Below are 13,861 nucleotides of genomic sequence, written 5' to 3'. Positions count from 1 at the left end.
AAAAATCTGCAGCTTGAAAACAATCCAGAAGCAATCCCAAAACAATCCAAAAAGTGGATTTCTTTTTTACTAGGGAGGCACCGCTGTCCCTGGCTCATCCGTCCAGCGGGATACACTGAGGTCTGTGACTACAGGCATGTCAACACCACCTTAGGCTGCCTAGTCCAAGGACCTTCTGCAACAGACCTCCGGGCAGACATCTAACACCAGCCGCTAGACACTTGGGGCGAGAGTGCTAGTCAAATGTGTTATCTAAACTCCTAACAGGTGTTGAGGACTTCACAGGCGACAGCGATGCTCCTAATGCATACATTATTGATTGGGGGGGAGGGGTGCGGAAGGGCTTAAAAGGAATGCCTTCCCATCCATTTATGCAAATTAAAAGGGAGAACATTACGTTTTGACCTGTAGCCCAGTGCTTCTGAAATCCCCAAGCAGGCGAGTTAAAAGAGCTCTGTTTCCTTGAAGTATTCCTGATGTCGGCTCTCTGTCACGTGTCTTGTCGATGGCAGATGTAGACTCATAGGACCTAATTACTGACTTCACTTTGCAGGTATAGATTTGTTTTTAAAAACATTTGGGAGATGCGCAAGGTGCAGTACAGGACTGCTCACCTGCTGGAGGGTGTTGGCGTCAGCATTGCACACTGGCAAGCAGACCTCGGCCCCTGATTCTAAACATCTTTCCTCCCACCATGGCGCCTTCAAATCTTAACAGCCCGAGGCCCAGGTAACTGGGATTGCAACCGTCCCACCAGCGTGCATTTACCAAAAAGCCACCAGTCTTGCCATCCGTGAGCCCAACTGATGGCGACTCTTTGTCAATGAGAAATGACTCATGCTGTAGCAGGTTTACTCATAGAAAGCTCTATGGTTCATCTTTAATCTAATGTTAATACTCCAGCCAGACGAATTGGGAAGTATCCTAGTTGGCTGGGAAAGAAGGAGAACAGAACCAATGCCTCCTCCTTAACACCAAGGGCCACACACCCTGCACGAATGGGAATTTACCACCGTTGCCAGCATCTGTAATCTCCCGCTAACACGGGGATATCAGGTGCCGTTAATGGTAAAACTAGTTTGCCGGTAACCCACCGGTACTACGGGTGGATTAACAGCAAATCCGCAATGATCCTCATAGTCACCTGTGCGTCCAACGTAGGTGGACACATTGGCTCAGGGTAGACAATTGTTAACTAGATTAGGAGCTAGAGGGACAACCAGTAATGGCCGCTGCAGACGGCTGCATCATCTCAACATTTTTACCAGCATGCAGCACTTGAAGACAGAGGCCCTTGTCATAGCCAGGATGCCTGAATAGGTCATTCTGGGGGTTCAGTGGAATGTACAATCCCAGTTGCGCCAATCCAGTAATGTATTTTTGAAACTTAAGTAGGTGAAAGCCAAAAGAATATAGTCTGACGCTGTTGATGGCAAGAGTTAAAGATCTTTCATTTGCAAACGTTTGTCCAGTGCTCACATAGCCATATTTTCAGTGCTTATTCTCAGTGCTCAGATTTCTTTACTCTCTACACGTGTTTCACCCTTTTTTTTAAATATCAAAAGAGATCTTCAGGAGAGTTTCATGTCCCTATGTTATGTGTCAAACTCAATATTTTTGGTATTAAGGTAATTATCCTTTTCTTAGTGTTAACCAAATAAGTCTGGAGGGTCCAGTTCAAGTTATTCACTGGCCTCAAATCAGTAGACAAATAGAAAGTCCAGATAAAGTGGAGAGGGGTCCGATTCTCCTTCTCCTGGAGCATCAGATTTGATGAAAGGTTCTCCCAGAGTTAGCACAAGAGCCAGGAACCAGAAAGACGTGGATGAACTGCCAAGAACCCTAACCCAGAAGTGGTCTGGTGGATGACGAAGACTTTAGGGGCTAGGGGTGACCACATGATTTTGGGGGTTTGATCTCCGCACCTCTAACCCCCATGAATAAAAGTACTGATGGGGGAAATACAATAATAATCTTGAGATGAAGCTTTGAGGTTGGAGTGATATTTGATAAAGTTCACTCTGTTGCTCTTGGGGTAGAGGTTGGGTGGCCCCAGGTACTCGGTATCACTTTCTGCTCGGTGCTGCTGGGTCTCAGGGCATTATAGGGAGGATCTTCTTGCCCACCCCACCATGCCCTGGATGTTTGCCTGGGGCGCGTCATGCAGGAGAGAAACATAACATGAATCCCTTTGAGGAGGCTCCAAGCCTGAGCCAAGTACCCACATTACAGGCACCAAGGGCTGCAACTGGGGCAAATTCATGGGGCAGACCCAACTATTGCTAGAGTCTGCCCCATGAATTGGTCGTGGGCCATGGGACCTCCCCCACCGCAAGGCCATTGTGTATGGCATTACTATTGTATACCAGTCTAATCCCCGTCCCAATGTAGCTGTCAGTTAGGGGGGATAAATAGGGGGAATAGTAAAAGAGGGAATGCAAGAAAAGAAAAAGATACAGACACAGGAGTATTAACAGTGGTTTTTTTTGTTAATCTGTATTTGCTTGACTGGACTTATCTAACTGTACCATGTGTCCCCACCATGGGGGACACGTAGATCTCTGGGATTTACAACACTAAGCAAGTCTCCCCTGCCAACCAGCATAGACTCACCCGAGGACTGGCTTCTAAAAAAGGACCGTTGCAAAGAGGCTGTTGGAAGAGGGAAAAAAAAAGGAGTAAAAAGAAAAAAAAGTTGAGAAGAAAATAAAAAGATTGGCACTCACTCTAGGCCGCACCCTCGAGCGGCCACCAAGGTATCAAGTAAGTAGTTAACCGGGCTGCCTATCTCAGCATTGGTCCAGCACAGATCAGAGGCTTTGGGCCACATCTGGAGTGCAGCCCGAGTGAAATAACGCCCCCGCCCGGGGCCCTCTGAGTGAGGTGACCCCGAGACATGTGGCATGGCCTGAGAGGCAACGGCCTTCCCAGGAGCCAGACCAGGAAGGCCAGGAAGAACCAAATGCCTAGGCCACGTAGTGTGAGCGGCTCAGTGAAGTGACACCCGATACCGGTGCTGCGTGAGCAAGCTTACCCGAGCCGGGGTGCGGGTGTTGAGGATCCATACCACCCGGGGACCAGTGCAGGCAGACTGGAGGAACCATGCCTAGGCCACATACTGTGAGTGGCCCAGTGAAGTGACGCCTGAGCCTGGTGCTGCGTGAGCAAGCTTCCCCAAGCTGGGGTGCGGCTGGTGAGGATCCAGACCACACTGCAGGAAGACCGGAGGAAGCAAAAGTCAAGGGCCACATGGTGTACGGAGGCCCACGTGGGGATAGCAGTGGCCTGGCCAGGGGGCAAGGCCACGCATTCATGGGCCCACAGGGTGGGTGGTAAAGATGAGGAAATCTGCAGACACCAGTGGCATGCGCAGGACCGCCAACACCGCTGGGGCCAATGAGGTCACACGCAACATGAGCAGGACTAACCTGGAGCCCCAGCCGATACGTCCTGCAGTCAAGGGCGGCAGTTCACCACTTGCTCTGCACAAGTCAGCAGGACCTGACCAGAGCCCAACAGTGCCAACACCGCCCTCTATTGTCAAGCAAGGCACCGCCACAAGGGAAATCAGGGCTCTGAGAGCCCAAGGACACCAACGAACAGCCACAGAGGAAAGTGGAATTGGTTTACCTCCTTTATCAATAAATACTATCATGGAGGAAACAACAGGGCTCCACATGCTACAGATAAAAGTGGAGCTGGTTTATCTCCTTTACAAATGATCACTGCCATGGAGTAAACAACAGAAGTACTTCAGCCAGCATGGTCCCTGAAAGGCCAATGCTGGAACCCGTCGCAGTTTCCACAGCGGAGCGGGGGTTGGCATGTGGCTGGGGACAGCTGATTGTTTGACCATGAAGGTATTGTATTGTGGGGTTGTTGTACACAGTGCATGGCAGACATTTGAGGACTGGGACTAACAATGGATAGCAGACTGCAGCTGCTAAGGTTATTGAAATGAATACAACAAAAAATATGTATGGGGAGAACGGGGAAATATTGGATTGAAGGGAAGGAAAAGTGTGAATAAGAACCTACTTAAGGGTCAACAGATGAGGAGGGTAGTCAGAAAGGGGTATCTTCGATCTTCATTAGGAAAATGGCAATCCATGAGCAGGGAAAATGAAAGGGGGCATACCATGAAGGGAAGAAGTGTACATTGCAAACCAATACCATCAGTACCCTGGTACACGCAGGAACTCAACCCCAGCAAAAGAGTCATCAGGAAACAAGACAAAACTTGGCACTGCTCCAGGATCACATCCGGCCTGGCGCCCCTCAAGGAACTTTGAGCAACCCAATGAAACCTCATCAACACAGCCAAGGCCTCCTCCTACTATCAGAACACTATAGCAGAAGCTGACAACAAAATCAGAGCCCTCTGCAACATGGTCAAGCACTGCATCAACCTGCTGCCCGCCCCTGCCCTGCCATACCACACTCCATCAAAAAATCCACTGCTATCAACACCTTCTTCATCAACAACATCAGCAAGATTTGCATTGACACCAGCTCTGCAGCCACAGACCCACCTCAAGTCCCTCTTTGCAATAGCTCCACACCCTGGAAAACATTCAAGAGGCCATAGACATTGGACCTGGGAGAAACCCTGGCCGCCCTCAAACCCACATTGTATATAGACGACATACTCCCAGCATCCATCCTCAGGACCCTCCCCTCAGAAGCTCTCCTTCCCTACCTGGAGATCATCAACAGCTTCCTAACTCAAGGCGCCTTCCCATCAACCCTAAAAACTGGACAAATCCTCCCTCTACTAAAGAAGCCCACTCTGTATCCCGAAAACCTAGGTAACTATCACCCCATCACCCATCTTCCCTTCGTAGGTAAGAACATCGAGACAGCCGTAGCTGCACAACTGCAGCAGCACATCGACAACAGTCTCCTCCAAAATTACCAATCTGGGTTCACACCCAGGGACAGCATGTAGACAGCAACCATGCAGGTGGTCGACGACACCCTCAGCATTCCTGATGATGGCCACCCCTGCCTCAAGGTTCTATTCGACCTCTCAGCCAATTTCAACACAGTAGGCCACCAGGCACTTAAGGATACCATACATCGGCGCATGGGAATCAACAACCTTGTCCTACACTGGTTCAAGTCCTATCACACCAACCGACAGCAGTTTGTTCAGATGGACATCTCTAGATCATCAATGCTTCCCGTCACCTTTGGAGACCCACAGGGTTCCACCCTAGCCCTCCTAGCCAGACACAACATCCACATCCATCAATAAGCCGACGAAACACAAATATACCTCAAGATTGACTCCATCAAGGACATCCCTAGGCTCAAAACCTGACTCTCGCTGATCCAGTCATGGATGTCCAGTGCATACTTGAAGCTCAACCGCTCCAAGAACGAATTCCTACCCCTCACCAACAACACCGAACAACCAGATGTACAGACCTGGCTATCAACCATGAACTCTGAGGGATTCACACATAAGCTCACCTACTGCGCCAAGTTGCTCAGGTTCAACATCGACAAATACCTCTCCTTCAGGACACACATAGCTAAGAAAACTCAGACAACTTGGTATCAGCTCTCCCTCCTGCAAAAAAGTCAAGCCCTTCCTCCTTCCAGGCAGCTTTAGATCCGCTCTTCATGCACTGATCCTATCCCATCTGGATGGGTGGAAAGGAACTCCTTGAAGGCCTCCCGTCGTCTTCCCTTGTGCCCCTGAGAAGTGTCCTACACACGGCCACACTCCTCATCAAGGGTCTACACAGATACGACCACGTCACCCCGGCCCTCATGGAGCTTCACTTGTTCCCACTGCAAGCACAAATTACTTAGTCTTGATGCATCATCTATAAGGCAGTCGCCCTCAAGTCACCCAACTACCTTTTTTTTAAACGTATTTTATTGATTTCTGCTGAAAAAGAAACGTGCAATACAACGAGAAATTAAGCAGTGATTCAAACAAGGGAGGGAATGGTGAAGGGGAGAACAGGGAAGAGGGAAGGAACAAACAAAACAACAACAGTCTTCATGTTTTAGCGAACTTTTCAGTGGATGGATGGGTCAAGGCCAGCGACCCAGAGTTTCAGGAAGCAGGAGGGGTTGCATACAGGCGCTGTCCTTTCGGGCTAGGAGCAGGGGATTAGTGTCAGTGTGACGCTACGAGATTTCAGGGGGGCTTGTAGTTGGCGCTGAAGCGTATGTCTCTGAGGAGGGCCTTCCATGATTCTAAGGTGCCGCTCTCAGTTTCGCCGCTTGACGTGATTCCTTCTTGCCAGGCCCTGGTTTCGGCTACCGTCCATCTCTCGAGTTCTTTAAGCCATTGTTCGTGCCTGGGGCCCGACGGCGTCTTCCAAGCCATCGCAATTGTTCTCTTAGCCAGAATGCATGAGATATCCATTAACCTGACAGCATGCTTGAACTTGCTAGGTCTGGGGTACTTTCCCAGAAGGCACTCGCCGGGAGTCCATTCGTACCTCGTCATTCCGGCGTCCATGCAAGTCTGTTTGGCTTTGGACCATAGTGTCACCGCCCTAGTGCAAGTCCAAAACATGTGGATCATGTCCGCTTCATCGTTCCCACACCATGGGCATGCAGGGGAGGATGTCTTGTTGAAGGAGGCGACCCTATGTGGGGTCATGTATGTCCTATACAGGACATTCAACTGAATCTGGCCGAATCTAGTATTCCTAGACACTTTTTTGGGAAATATCAACACTTTTTCCCATTCTTTATCCGTAATTGGGGTCTCGAGGTCCGCTTCCCATCTCGCCCTCAGAGCTTCGCCTTTGGGGTTGGGTTTATCGCATAGTCTGCTATAGAGCCTGGAGACTGGTCTCCAGCCATCCGAGAGGTCATGCATTTCTTGAAGTAGAGGGTCAGGGGAGGGTTCCTCCGGCCAGCCGTTCCATTGTTTCTTGGCAGTCTGCTTGAGGCGATGGTACCAGAGGAACTGGCCCGGGGGTATTCCTTCAGTGGCCTTAAGAGATTCAAAGTCCCTGAATTCCCCTTCCTCGAACATGTCACCCCATGTGTATATGCCGGCTTCTTCCCACCTCCTTGCTGTGGAGAGGTCTGCATCCGTTCGGCAGGTATCTGCTAAAATGGGGTTATCCGGAGAGTATGGGTGTTGCACTCGCCTGATGTAGCAGGACCTGGCCCATATCCTCCTACCCAGGTCAATCACTTGTAAGGTGATCGGGGATTGCCGTGTGGGGTGCCATAGGGTTTCCTTGGGGATCACGTTGTTCGAGGATTGCCTCAGTAGTTCCGTCTCCGCCGAAGGTTCGTCTGAGAGCCATTTCGTTATGTGACTTAACTTGGCAGCCAGGTAGTATAACTGGAGATCCGGTAGCTTTATTCCACCCTCTTTATGTGGCAGGGAAAGAACGGATAGCGACAGTTTATGCCTGTGAGGGCCCCATAGGAAGTCTTTGATGATAGCCTCCAGTTTTTTGAAGAAGGGCGGTCGGACATAATGGCAAATATTCACGAAGAAGTATAGGAATCGGGGGAGTATGATCATCTTGACTATCGCTGCTCTGCCCATCATGGCCAATGGGAGCTTGGACCAGAATTTTATAGAGCGTCGAAGACTCGTGATGGCGACCTCAGTGTTATGTTCGTGCGTGAGTAGCGGGGTGTGGCTCACGTTGATCCCCAGGTACCGGAACTTGACCATTTGCCAACCTATTCCTATCACTGGGAGATCGCTTTCTGATGTGTTGCGTAGGCCCGCCAGGGGGAATGCGGAGGACTTGCTTCTGCTGAATCGGATCCCCGAGTACTTCGCGTAATTGTCTAGCACCTCCAGTGCTGTCGGTGCGTTAACTTCGGGGTTTCTTAGGTATAGGAGAACGTCGTCTGCGTATAGAGATATTATGTGGTGTACCTTGCCCACCTTGATGCCAGCGTCGAAGAGCTGCTGCCTGAAGTATAGTGCGATCGGCTCCAGGCCCAGTATGTACAGCATGGGCGATAGCGGGCACCCCTGTCTCGTTCCCCTTTGTATTTCCCAGGCTGCTGATACCATTCTTCCCGTTTTCACTCTTGCCAGTGGGGAATTATAGAGGACCTCGATCCACCTGATGAAGCCCCCTCCGAAGCCGAATCTTCTCAAGACCTTCCTGATCCATTCCCAATATATGGAGTCGAAGGCCTTGATAGCGTCGAGCGACAACACCGCCAGGTCTTCATCTCTCTCGTATGTTTCGGCCATTACATGTTGTAACCTCCTAAGGTTAGCTGTGGTGTTGCGCCCAGGCACAAATCCGTTCTGGTCCTCATGGGCGATGGATCCCACCACTCTGGCCAGTTTGCAGGCTAATATGGATGTGAGAATCTTGGCATCATAGTTTAGCATGGCCAGAGGGCGATAGGACTCGCAGTCGGTGGGTGATTTGTGTGGCTTGAGCATGGGAACGATTATGGTCTCTTTCATGGTGTTGGGGAGAACCCCGTTCGTGTATGCCTCCTGGTAGACCTCGTGAAGAACTGGGGTGAGGATGGCTCATACGTTTTGTAAAACTCAGGTGGGAGGCCGTCGCTGCCAGGGGCTTTGCTGTTAGAGAGGGACCTGATTGCCCCTTGCACGTCCTCAAGAGTGATCTCCATCTCCAGTTCCTCTCTCTGCTCGGGTGAAATACGGGGGAGTTCTATCTCCTCAAGTGTGTCTATAATGTCTTCAGTAGGAATTTGTGCCTCGTGGGCATACAGTTTGGTTTAGAATCTGGCAAAGGCGTCATTGATCCCCAGCTGAGTCGTGTGGGATGTCCCATCGGCGTCCCGTATCTCCTTTGGGAGGTGTTTGGGGTGTTCCCGCTTGCAGAGCCAGGCCAGTAACCTCCCTGGTTTGTCCGATTCCTTGTGGGATCTGATGGTGTGTGTGGTGAAATCGAATTTCTCCAGTCTTTCCCAAGCTTGTTGACATTCTGCCCGGGCTTCCTTCAATTTGTTCTCGGCCTCTGTGGAGTTGTCATGGGTAGACTCTAGTCGGGCAATCTCTGCTTCTTGTGCTTCAAGCGTTATCTTCAATTGCCTGCAAATTCCGCCGGCTCTCGATATAATTTCTCCTCTGGTCACCACCTTCATAGCTTCCCATAATGTGCTCCAGGAGGATACCGACCCCATGTTGATTTCCAAGTAATCTTCCAATTTTTCGGCGAGGTTTTCCCTGAACTCGGGGTCTTCAAGTGCCGCAGTCAGCATCCTCCACATAGGGATCGGGAGTCTGGGGCCCCTCAGCTGCCATAGCATGGTCAGTGGGGAATGGTCAGAGATCGTTTGCCCCAGGTACTCTGTGGCTGCGGCACGTGGGGCGAGCTCCTTGTTGATAAACAGGTAGTCAATTCTTGTATGGACTCCGTGTGGAGCTGAGTAGTGGGAATAAGTCTTATCGGCCGGGTGGTGTTCCCTCCAGATATCCACCAGATTGAGCTGCTCCAGAGTTTCCTTCAGGGCCCGGGGTGCGAGGTTGCTCGGGTGGGGGGGAGGCAGCGATCTGTCCATGCTTGCGTCAGCAACGCAGTTGAAGTCGCCTCCCGATATAAAGGTGCGGTCCCGGTGCTGAGTCAGCTTTGTGATCATTATGGTGAGGTACGCCGGTATCCCGTGATGTGGGAAGTATGGGTTGACCAGGCAGACCGGGGTCTGTTCCATTGTGCCCCAAATCACTACATATCTCCCTTCTTTGTCTTGTTCACACCCCTCCATCTGGAAGGGCACCTCCGGGCTTATCCATATTAGCACCCCTCTCGCGTATTTGGAGTAGGGGGACCCTCTCACAGTCCCGGCCCATCGGTCTGCAATCTAGGACATGGCCTCCGTCGTGAGGTGGGTTTCTTGGAGGAGTGCAATCGAGACTTTCTTCCTTTTGAGATAGGACTGTATACGATTACGTCTGAGGTATGAGCCCATACCCCTCACGTTCCATGTCATCACGGTGAGCTGTGCCGCCATCGGGTCTGAGTTTCGGATCTGATGCGGGACTCCGTCCCCGGAGTCCGGCACTGCTTTAATCTGCAGTAAGTAGGCTGCGAGGGGGATACCACTGATTTCCGATCTTCCGGGTCTAGTCCTGGACCCATCTCGGTCTTTGTTGGCGAAAGAAGCATGAAGACTGTACAACTAGTGAAACTAATAACAAAACTAAAACTTGTGCGCCCAGCGACTACAACATTGTCGCGGTGGTCAGGCGCTCTCGAGCCGTCGGAGCCCATCTGGGAGTCGGGCGCGAGCTGGGTCAGGCGGGTGCCTGGACCGAGTGAGTTCTACGCTGGGGGTGGGGCAAGGGCCTGGCGGCGGAGCCGAGCGAGACCGTTTCCAAATGATAAACTGAAGTTGGATTACCTTCTGTGTTCCGGCGTCATGTGTGGTGGTTCTTACTGTTGCTTGGGGGTCGCTTGTGGAATCCGAGGGGGTTAGGCCTCAGTCCGTGAGTTGTCCTTGCCATCGGCCAGGTTATTATCCTCTAGCCACATGTTGGCTGCTTCTGGGTTATCAAGGAATACCACTCTCTCCTTATAGATGACCCTGAGGCGTGACGGGTATAGTAGTCTGTATTTTAGGTTCAGTTGGCAGAGCCTAGCTTTTATCGGGACAAATTAATTCCTCTCTCTTTGCACCTTCTGCGTATAGTCCGTGTAGATGGAGATTTTGGAGTCCCCTCTTTCGATGGGGCCACCCTCCCTGGATTGACTTAAGATAGTTTCTCTGTCCTGAAAGTTCAGTATCTTAGCAATTATAGGTCTGGGGTGCGACCCAGGGGGAGGGCGCCTCTGGAGGGATCTGTGGGCCCTTTCGACCGAGAATCCCTGGGTCAGTATGCCGGCCCCAATTTCTTGCAGCAGAAGGGTTTTGACGAAGGATGTGGTGTTTGCCCCCTCGTTACCCTCCGGGACACCCAGGATCCTAATGTTGCCCCGTCTGGCCCGGCCTTCGGCCTCTTCCGCCCTTTCCTCCAGGAAGGCGACTTTCCTCCTCAGGAGGGCGACTTCTGACTTCATAGCTGTGGTGGCCGTAGATGTATCCTCTGTTGACTGTTCGACGGTTGTGACCCTCTCAGCTAAGTTGCGAGCGTCCTGGCGAATTAGTTGAATGTCTATTTTGAATTTGTCGATCTTAGAGTCTATGTGCGTTTTTAGTGAAACTATGGCATCAAGTATCTGAGAGTGGTTATCGGCGGCCACCCCTTTGCTCGCCTGGGTGACTTCAGAGGGGCCGGCCCTGGCTTGATTGGGGGTCTTCACCTTGGTGGAAACAAAGGAGTCCATGGTGGCGGCTCTGGTCTTGTTCTTGGCGGCCATCTTGAGGTGATGGTTCTGGATGTCCTGGGCCTCAAAAGTTAGGTAGCTTGCGGGGTTGCTAGCGAGGCCCTCTTCTTAAGCTGGACTTCGGGCCGTGGGCTGTATTTTGCCAGCCCCATGTCCGGGTGTGCGGCCCCTGGAGGCGGATATCAGAAGAGTAGGGGTAGGCGGGGGGCCCCTTTCTCAGGTGATGCGAGATCTCACGCACCTTGTCTTGTGGGGCTGGATCGGTGGAGTGACCCGAGCCAGGCCAGTCTTCTGTTGGTGTCAGTCGGACGGCACCCGGGGGGGTCGATCTCCTTGTCGTGCTTCCGCTTCACCCCACCAGGCCTGGAAGTCCGTTGGGGGAGGGGTTCCCCTCAGAGGCTCCACTATGCAATGCGAGGCGCCATCTTGGATTCGATCAGAGCGGGGGGAGAGCCGTTTTAGGGCCACGTGGCGTCTAGGAGGTCCAATTTGGTGGGCCCGATGGTGGTTCAGATGCAGGACCGCTTCCCCCAACAGCACGTTCTTCTGTGAGGGCTGGGGCCTCACATGGGCCGGAGAAAAAGGATCAGGAAACGGCGTCTCGGCCGGAGCTCGGCAGATCAGCTACCGCTCGCCATCGGCGCCAAGCCACGCCCCGTCACCCAACTACCTTGTGGAGAAACTCAGCATCTCTGACGGACAGTTCACCAGCAGAAGCCAGGAATGTGCAGACTTGAAATCCGTTGCTGCGAAAAGGAGAGGACCAGAAAACAAGCCTTCTCTGTCTACGCCCCTAAGAATATGTAACCTCCTTCCCGTCAGCATCAGACTCCTCCCCACTTTCCTACAATTCAGAAAAGAGCTCAAGTCCCACCTCTTCAAGGAATCTCTCCACCTCAGTACCTAAGCCATCACATCACAGTCCCACCTCTTCAAGGAATCTCTCCACCTCAGTACCTAAGCCATCACATCACCCATCCCGCCACCTGTCTCGCTAGGCACTGCCCGTCCCTTTCCTATCCACAACCCGGTACAGCTGTGCTGCTCCTCTGAGTCCCTCAGTTTTCCACCCTCCGCTGTAAATCTGTTCTTTTGTTACCTCTGAAAAGCACTTGGTTAAGCATCTGTACTGTTGTATACTCCGTAAAGCGCTCTGTTATGTATCTGTATTGTTGTATGCCTCTGTAAAGCTCTTCGTTGCTTCCCGAAGCCAGGTCCACACGCAATAGATACCATAATTATAATAAAATAATAGTACATTGTTAACAGTTTACTTGTTTTTATAAGGGTAAAAGGAAACTCTGCTCCGGTGTACCGTACCTTATTTAAGACCAGGAACCTAGAATTGTGGCCTATCTCCTGTAGTGCCATCATTTTTAATGTCAGGTTGCTCAGAACCTCCCGTCACCAGCTGGTGTGGGAGGGTTGGGTGGTTCCAGTGTGCCCATTGCTGACACCAGGTAAGTTTAAAGTGTGCGCACCCAGGCCAGGGCCATATAAATCCAGGAGATACGCTAGTACCACCCGAGAAGTGGTGTTTACAAAGTACTGACTGCAACAAAAATACTGCCACAGGGACACCAGAAGCTAGAAAGCACACAGATAGTAACATTCCCAGAAGTAACACAGCATGTCTAGGTACTGGCACACCAGGAGACATCTGCTCAGTAGAGTTACATTTACTGCTGAGCAACACTGTGGCAGTATTAAATATATTAAAATAAATAAATATTAAAATATTGAGCGGGCTGCCAGAACAGCAGAAAACCTACAAATAAACACAGTCAAACCAATAATTTCTGAACCTTAGTCAGGGCTCGTGCCTCAGCACCGTAAGGATTGGCGCTTTCTGGAGCCGGTCCATCCCACCATATAAACCAGGAGTAGTGTGGGTGGCTCAGGGAGGAGAGGGAGTTTGACAAGTGTTGCAGGGTTAGGAGAAAAATGTGGGGGAGGAGCAAGAGAGCAGAGGCTGGTGAGCGGTGACCAGAAAGAGGAAGAGTGGAGAACAGAGAGGATATATGGAGGAGAAACATCAGGGGGAAGGTGGTGGGTGGAGGAACAGCTGAGGATGGAGAGGAAGGAGGCAGGAGGCAACATGAAAGGGGGAAGAGGTGTGTCCTATTTCAAAGTAACATGTGGAGAATGACATTGGCCTGGAAAAGACCATGTGATCCAAGGAAATTATGGGCCGGGTGAAAATGCGGGGATCAGACTCCAGGTTACTCGCATTGATTCCCTTCTTTCCTGACTACTCCCCCGCCACCATCGTCCCTCTCTTTGCTCCCTTTAACTGCACGTATTCCCTTGTTTCCTAGTCCTGCTGTGTTTCCCGTACTCACACAGTTCCTCAGCGTCTCTTTCTGTGACCTTAGTCTGCCTCCACTCCCAGAACTTCTGCTGCCATGACACCTTCTATGCTCCCACTGCACCCGTTCCTCCTCCCCACCCCCACTGCACCCGTTCCTCCTCCCCACCCCCAGTGCCCAAGTTCCCCCTCCCCATCCCCACTGCGCCAGTTCCTCCTCCCCACTCCCACTGCACCCGTTCCTCCTCCCCACCCCCAGTGCGCAAGTTCCCCCTCCCCATCCCCACTGCGCCAGTTC

Source organism: Ambystoma mexicanum, chromosome 11 (genome assembly GCF_040938575.1).
Source record: "Ambystoma mexicanum isolate Mex_15411 chromosome 11, UKY_AmexF1_1, whole genome shotgun sequence".
Classification (NCBI taxonomy): Eukaryota; Metazoa; Chordata; class Amphibia; order Caudata; family Ambystomatidae; genus Ambystoma; species Ambystoma mexicanum.
This window is presented reverse-complemented; position numbering follows the sequence as displayed.